This window comes from Pistacia vera, unplaced genomic scaffold (genome assembly GCF_008641045.1).
Source record: "Pistacia vera cultivar Batoury unplaced genomic scaffold, PisVer_v2 Contig445, whole genome shotgun sequence".
NCBI lineage: Eukaryota > Viridiplantae > Streptophyta > Magnoliopsida > Sapindales > Anacardiaceae > Pistacia > Pistacia vera.
Window position 1 is genome coordinate 64099 of NW_022196274.1, and position 9030 is coordinate 73128.

At 30.1% G+C, this 9030-nt stretch overlaps 1 protein-coding gene across 3 annotated transcripts in view; it reads right to left on the reverse strand.

Annotated features, from left to right (window-relative positions):
- LOC116144413 (beta-catenin-like protein 1) overlaps window positions 1–9030 on the reverse strand; it is a 28406-nt gene that overhangs the window by 11666 nt on the left and 7710 nt on the right. The gene's annotated exons all lie outside the window — the stretch shown is intronic.

Sequence of the window (9030 nt, forward strand, 5' to 3'; positions counted from 1 at the left end):
AATTAAGAGCATGGGTAGCTGATAGAATCAGAAATGGAACCTACCGGGAATTGACACTATGCGGATGGGTTCTGGTTCCAAATTTTTTGAACCAATATTGTGCGGGTTCGATTCTGATTCTGTTTTTCCCATGTGGAGGAAATGAAACAAGAACTAGAACTGGGATGAGAATCGGAAGCGGATAACTAGTTTGGAAATACTTGGAACGAAGGGTGGGTGGTACCAAATTGGAACTGTGTTGGAACCGAGGTCGGGTTACGGTATGGAACCTGTATTGGAATATGGACTAACAAATCTATAAACAATGGGGAGTCTATCGTGATTTTACATATAAAAAATTTAAAATGGGACTGACCTTTGTTTTAATGTTATATAAAAAATTAAATTTTCACATAAACTCATTATATATCAAATATACATATAACTTCACATTTTAAAAACTTAATATATTATAATAATCTATCAAATATAAAGTAAATATATATTAAATAAAGTAATATATATATTAAAATTTTTACATATAAAAAACTTTAATATATTGTAATATTAAATTTTTATTAATTAGTGTGATTATTAGTGGATTAATTAGAATTAAGATCCAATTAAATGTGCTTTAATGTTATGAAAAGAACTATTTTGAATAAAATAGTATATTTAGTTATTTACTTCAATTATCAATTTCTAAGATATCTATTAGTAATTAGTACTTAATTAATATATATGAAACATAAAACATATATTTACTAGTAAATGATTACTTAATTAATTATAATATACATATAGATCTATAATAGATTACTTAATTAATATATATTATATTATAAACAAATGATTACTAATAATATAATATTACATTATAATATAGTAATTACTACATTAGTACATTACTTAATTAAATGATTGCAAATTTTATTATAGTATTATATTAAAATTTATAGTATGATTACTAATTAATTACAACATTACATTATAAACTGTGATGAATTGATTGTATTCAAGTGTGTGCTATAGATTAGAGGACTATGAGTTACATTGGACACAGATGAATAAGTAATCAAAAGTTAAAAACTACTAAATGCAGGTTTTCTAATTTGTTAGGGGTGTATTGTAAACTTAGGTATTTTTGTTTTTTTTAAACTAACAGGGGGATAATTGATTTTTATAAGGTCACGGGTATAGAAATAGAACCTGCATTTCAGGTTCCAATTCCATGAATTTAAGAACCGGAAATGACAGGTTCCGGTTCATTTTACTGGAACTTGCACTGTGTAGTTCCGGTTCTCCCAAAATTGCAAGGTACCCAAAACTGTTCACTGCTAGAAATGAAAGATTGGATGCGGCAGAACGACTTTGATTGAGATAGATTTAAGGTTTTTGAATTTTTAGTTTTTTTTTTAATAATTTTTATTCTAAATTTTTAGTTTTTAATTTTCTTAAACTTTTATAAATTCCTTATTATAAATTTTTTAATCTTTTATATTTGTCAGCTTTTACTCATTGACAACTTTACGGATTGTTTATCAGTTTTGACCCAACCTTGAAGGTTTTAAAGTAATTATTTCAATAAAATGTTATTCTTCAAAAATAAAAACTAATTTTCCTGTTCATAGCTATCTATTGTAAGATTGATAGTAGGAAATTGATGGTAAACAAATAAATTATAGGTGTCTCCGTTGACAACAACTGATGGAAGCAGGCAAGCGTGTGAAGATTATTTGTATGGGACTTGGATAGTATATGTAACGAGTGATTTTTCTTTTATCATTTAAATTTTAAATATTATTATGTCTTGTGTGCTTGTTAATTGAATGCAATAATCAATGATGTAATATCTGTGCTATAAATATTAAAATTTGTGTAATTATTTCAACATTAATTTTTCAATTGATACATTTATTAGCAATGGTCAAATTTTAAATGACCTTTATTCTTTGGCAAGAGATGTGCATTTACGGTGTCTATGTGATAAGGGAGTAACTGTTAAGATGCGTTTGGTTTAGAGAATATTGGATTATTGAAAATATTATATAATAAAAAGTTAGATTACCTTAAAAGATTACTAAGAATCTTTAGAGAAATATGTTTGCTTAATTGAAATTAATTGGTGGAAATGTTATATTAATAATTTGGTTGGAATGAATAAATTGGTGAGTATGTTATTTAAATTATAAATTACTCTCATTTTTAAATATTAATACAATATTATTTTTATTATTAATTTTTGGATATTTTTTTAACCCCCAATTTCAGATTAGCTAAAAACCTCAACTTATATAAAACTTTAATTTATAACAAAATCACCCCCACCTACCCCAAGCCACTGCCGACCGCGAGCCACCACCGCAGACGTGCCTCCCAACAAGTAGAGGTACCAGAAGCGTTGGAAATTGCTGGGAGTGCGGGAATTGCTGATATGATCGTTTCAACCATATGGTGGCGCAAACGACTATATCGATGCTCTCAATGACTCTCGAAGACTTCCAATGGCGGCCGACAGGGGTGGCCAATTGCCAACAATGGTGGTTGGATGGCGATGGTAGTTACAATATTTTAAATACAAAAGCATTATTGTCTAAAAATTTAATTAAACAAGGGTAAATTGTATGATAGATTAATGTAAATTGATTTTAAAACAAGGACATTATTGTTAGAAATTTATTAATAAAAGGTAAAATTGTAATAAAAATAAGATAACTAAGTAATCTTACAATACCTAAGAAAATAGAGTAATCAAATTACCTTTAATATTACCAACAGTAACTACTATGGGTTCATTTGGATTGGGTTAATATTAGATAAACTGTGATAATATTTTTTAAATTGAGCTGATAACATGTTGGTTGGTTTGTAAAAAAAAATCTGGAATATTTTTAGACAAACAGTAGCATTTGGGGGGTATATTTCCGATAATTAATACTTGGGGGGGGGGGGGGGGGGGGGTGGCTGCTGTAATTAAACTTAACTTGGTATTACAATTTTCCCATATTGCCCCTAAACAGTTGAGCATTGGTCTAAATAACCTATATTATTATATTTACAAAACACCCAATCACTCATGCAGATACTTTGTCCTCACTTTTTAAATTTTTCGAACAACATTCCCTTGTTATTGTCATTGGCTATCGTCAATCGCCGCTGGAGGCTGCCAAAGTCCGCATAATGGGTACGATCAGTCGTTGCTAGTTGTGCACCAGTGAGGCTTTTTCCGACCATGGATATAGATCCATGACATTATTTTAAAAGCAAATCGGAGGGCAACCCGCTTTATTGCCTGGGTCACCGATTCAACCGATGACATCATCACACACATTATAATGATGTCAACATATTTTAAAAAAAAAACCTTTTTTTTTTTTAGATTTCTATTTTTTAATAAGACAATAACAACTTAGTTATGTCCAACATGATTCAAAGTTCAAATTCAACAATAATCTCAACATAATTTAAGTATTTAACAACAATCCAAAGTCCAAATCTAAACCTAATGTTGTATTTACATATTAAATGATAAAATACATAATAAGTAAGAATATATCTATAGTAGACGACACGAACATAAAGGTAATCAAATATAAATTTGATGATGAAATTTCGAATCAAGGTCAAAGAATAAACCAAAATATGGCAGGGACAACATTCCAAAATCAAATATACTCGTAGGTGGGATTTACAATAGAAAGAATAATGATTTCATTCAATAAAATGTTGACAAAAAATTGTTGGTTTACACAAATAAATACACACGGGATTGGGAAATCATGTTGACAAAAATTATTGGTTACAGTTTACACACTAAATTTTATCTGCACCTTTGCCGTGAAAAACTAGGGGATCTTGTTGGTTGTGCCCCTCTGTAATTTTTACTAGTAGAATCCATTGCTCCGTAGGGTCTGCTTGAAGCACCCATTGAACCTCGGAAGGGCGCGTATGAGGCCTTGACTGATTCTGGCAAAGAGTCCATCGGAATCGACACCACGAAGCATGCAGCCAAGAACTACAATACACAAACCTCAGCTACTTAATCTGGAAACCATAAATCATCAGAAAAAATGATAGGCATGATCAAGGCTCGAATGACCACAAAACCAGATCTTGATCATAAAAAATCACTTTCTGACCAGACCAAGCCCTGATCCAAACCAAAAGGAAACCTAGATACATAAAGCAAGATCACAAGGTAAAAGAGTGAGACCCATCAAGAAAAACACAAGAAAACAAAAAAAATGGTACGCGATTTCAAGGATCAAAACTGCAAGAGCCTACCTGGATCCATGTTTAAAACCCAGAAGGAGGGCAAACGTTTTGCGTCCGGGTCACGGGTCAACCGGTCAACCGTTGGACCGGCTGGTTGGACCGATGATATCAGCAATATTTTATTTATAAAAATTACCTATTAACCCTTAAATTTCAAAATATTACAAAAATCCCCTAAAAAATTCAATGGTCCCTAAAATTTTATTTATTCAAAAAATGCCCCAATAAAATTACCAATTAATCCAAACTTTGATATATCTCCAAAATACCCCTATAAAATTACAAAGTAACCTCATAATTTTAAAAATTTCAAAAACCCCCTGAGACCTAAACCGGACCGGAGAAGCTGCCGGTTCCCGGTCTAACGGGCTGACCGACCGTTTTAAAACAGTGTCTAGACGAGGGGATGGAGTTGTTGTCAACGAATGGAGTGTTGCGTCGATTTCCAGTGAGGAACGGAGTTGTTGTCGTCGATTTCCGACGAAGGAGTTCAATTGCGACTTAGTGAATGCCGAATGATTGCGATTTCAGACTTAGGGAGTAGAGTTGATTGCAATTTGAGTGGGATTTCAGAGAGAAATTTTCAAAGGAAACTGAAAAATCTGAGAGAAACTGAGAAGAAAGAGAAGCTGAGAAACAAAGAAAGGAAATCGATGGAATAGACTGTGATTAGGGTTTTTGAAATCAGACCAGTTATCCGACAATTAGATTTATGACATTGCCAACAATAGTGGCTAACTGCTAACAATGGCTTAAGGTGGTATGGCTGTTTTCGTTAAGTTAAAACATTTTAATTGTTAGGGTGTTTTTCCTAAATCTAAAAAATAAGCGGTTAAAAAAATATTAAAAAAATAATAATAAAAAATATTGTTAATAATATTTGAAAAAAAGACGATTAATAATCTACATAACATACTTTTCATTTACTCACACAAAAACTATTATTCACTAATTTATTCGAACCAACCAAACACATTTTCTAAACATTCCCATAATCTTTAAAGTGATCTTTTATTCCGTTAATGTAGTATTCCCTATAATAAAACATTATATATCCAAACACCTTATTAATATTTGAAGATTACTAAAAACTTATATTATTTAACAACCAATATGATAATTAAATAATATAAGATACATTATCTCAATAATCCTGTATAACCCCTAACTACACACACTTAATGTGATAAGAAAAATGCTGCTTTATGCTCCTCAAACCGCTAGTTGCCTACTTTTAAGGATAATAATAAAAACTAAAATAACAAAATCAGCTTTACATCCATCCTAATTCAGAAACGAAGCACTAAAAGAACAATAAAACGAATATTATTATATTATATATATATATTATATATATATATATATATATATATATATAATTTATATATGTCACATAATAAATTTCAGGACTCTGGATCCTGCACAAACTAGCGCCCAACTGAAATCTAAAGCATAAGTGTCTTCTGATGACATTCCAGCTGCTACAAAAGATGAACAACAATCAAAAAGCAGAAATGAACTTCTGGATTCTAGACTGTGCTCGCTTCTCCTCTGCTCCATCTAAGTCCCCAATGTTGTATGGTATTCCTGTTCGTAAAAACAATAAGTATACCGGGGGAGTAAGGTTGATTATGAGTTACATTTTCATGTTAAACATGAACTAACACGTACCAAACACCGTGCTAAATTTCAAATCATGAATTTTTTTCTTCATACAAACAACAATTTGTTGTTTCATCTCAACTAGAAACCTTTTTTTTTTTTAAGGAGAAAAAAGGGAAGACTAATATGGAAGAAATATAGAAGATAAGAGAACAAAATAATAAGAAGGGGGAAACACAACTTCTCTTTATTAACTCAATATATCATACCACATTTGGCTGCACATATTTCCGATGCAAATTGCCATTTGATAACCATTTGGTCGAAATTTTATATACAGGCCAAAAGAATTTTTATGTCAAAATCTTTATAAATATTTTTGTATGGCTGGTTACAACTAAGGATAGTTGTATTCAGCATCTCACAAAAATACATCTTTTACAAAGAGGTCATAGGTTGTTTCTAGTTTTAATACAGGAAAAAAAAAGAAAAGAGAAAAAAGGATGTGATATGAGGAAATGCTCAGCAAAATGTTTAAATAAAATGAGGATATTCTTGACATTTTCAAAACTTTAAATAAGTTTAAAAATAGTTTGTAATACCTCTATGCATGTTGAATTACAACCAAACAGACAGAATATCTTCAAAAGAGCTTTAACATCAAACAAAATAGACATTGAGGTCATATTTACTTTTATGGAATTGGAGGAATGGGAGTGGGAATTTCCTTCTTTCTCATCCATAGTTTACTTCAGCATTTAATGGCATTTCTTTCATTTTTAACAAATGAACCATGCGTACAATAGAATGGAAAACAAAAAAGGATCTCCGTTAATTCCATAAGTAAACGACCTAAGAAGAGTTTATGGTAATAAGTTATTTACATCATTTGCAAGAAGCTAAGGTTTAGACGTTTAAATTTTAACAGCTCTTCTGAGCTATTAAGGATTTGAAATGTCAAAGATATCCCCATGTTATTTTCAAATTTTAACTTATATCTGTACCAGGCATGATCTGCAAGACTACAACCCCTCAACTTACACATTATTATATTGACTTCCCAAAGCAGTATCAATGGTTTAGATGTGATAATACTCCCTCCGTTTCATATAAAAGAAATTTTAAGCTTGGACACGATTTTTAATAAAAAAAAATTTTGCCTCTCTCACGCAACTTTTTCACTTGATTTACAGGTGGGAAACTTTCCCGTTGATTTAATAATTTACATTTGTCTTTATTCCATTTCTTTTATCTGTCGTCCTCACTCATTCATTTCTGTTCCATTTCCATCTCTTTGATTCTGTGAAACGTGGCTCCTTAAAGTCAAAGAATGACCCCGGTAAAGTCCGAGTTGAGGATCCTGTCTTTAAACTTGTTCCGAAAAAGAGAGAGAGATCGAAGCGAGAGAGCAGAGTAGAGAATAAGAAGTGGGCGATGGAAAATATGGAAGAGAGAAGAAGAGGGGAAGAGATAAGATGAGATAAAGAGAGATAGAGGAGATGTGGGCCATAACGAAAAGTGGACAAAGGACAAAGACAAGAGCGAGTTTAATTTAAAAAATAAAACACTTTAAAACGACTTTTATATAAAAACAGAGGGAGGTAATTTAGTGGATTTCAAATGATAACGTGTGAACGATATATAAACTATGTACATCATTATTTTTAAATTAATATATTAAAATTTCACTCATCACATTTTATACTGCTATTGAAAATATTCTCTTGTAAACATTAAAACTACATGATATATATCAAATTTGACACAATTTTATATCCCTTGGATAAGGGAATAGATGATGAAAATACAAGTAAAGTGGGAATTAATGTTTTCATTTATTTCTAATATAATCTATAAAAATTTCTCTATACTATATTCTCTCCATTATTAATATATTATATCATCTCTTTCTCATTAAAATACACAAAATCTTCTCCTCGTTAATTGAACAAATTCTCTCTCCCATAATCTTTCTCCGCACGCCACTTCATTCACACCACAAACTTTACTCTTAATTAAAACTTTTCATTGATAACCTTTTACTTCTACTATTTTAAAAAAAAAAAAAAAAAAAGCAAAATGAGTTGCTACTGGACTAATCTTTCAAACTCGATTGTCCATTCATGAGCTTGAGTCCAACTCATTCAAGTAAATTTATTGGTTTAATGAATTTTTAACAAACCTAATTGAAGATACTATTTTTTTTTTTTTTTTCTTATTTTGCGTGATACGCTATAATAGAGTGAAATACCAAGATCTTTCCTAGTTAAATTGTCAAGTTCAACATAGCAGTAAAAAATTGGATTTATGTTTTGCTATAACCAAAGCTTTTAATACTAGTATCATGAGAAAATATAAAATCATAGCCATTATTTGACTCATTCATCCATACTTTCTATCTAAATATAACATTTTAAATCTATAATTCTCTAATCATAATAACATATTCTTATAAACTAGACAAATTTCGTTAGTTTTTTTAGTCTTATAATAATTTTATTTAATTTTGTGTATTATGAGAAAGTTTCTGTGTGTGAGATGAAGATGGCCAGTAGAGAAAGAATATGGGAGAGAGAGTGATTGAGAATACGAAGAGAAATTTTGTATCATTAATGAGAGGATTTTATAAAATAATAGGAAAGAGAGTGATATATACATTAAATAATAAGAGATAATTAGGAAAAAAAAAAATTTAATTATATTAGAATTATGTAAAAACATTAATTTTCACTTCAGTCATATCTGACCATCATTTTGGTTTAATCCAAGGGACACAAAGCATGTCAAATTTTGTCCACAAAAGATACTATATATTAATTTGTTTTATCATTTAGGGAATTCATAAATTCTATCAATATTATCTTCACGATTCATAAAACTCCTTTTGATAATAAAATGATAACAGCATACAAAAGAAAAAAGGGGAAAAAAAAAAAATTTAAGGTTTAAAAGAATGAGTGAGGAAAGATGAAAGAGAAAAAAGGGAAAAGTAATTTAAAATGTAAATACATAGTTAGTATTCCCATGTATCATTATAAAACCCACTAACTCATACAATTATATCTAAACCATTGGTATTCTTTTGAGCTAATGAATACAAATTGATGTTACAATTTGTGTAAAGTTAAGGGACCCATTTATATGTGTACATAATTATTCAAACAAACACCCAAC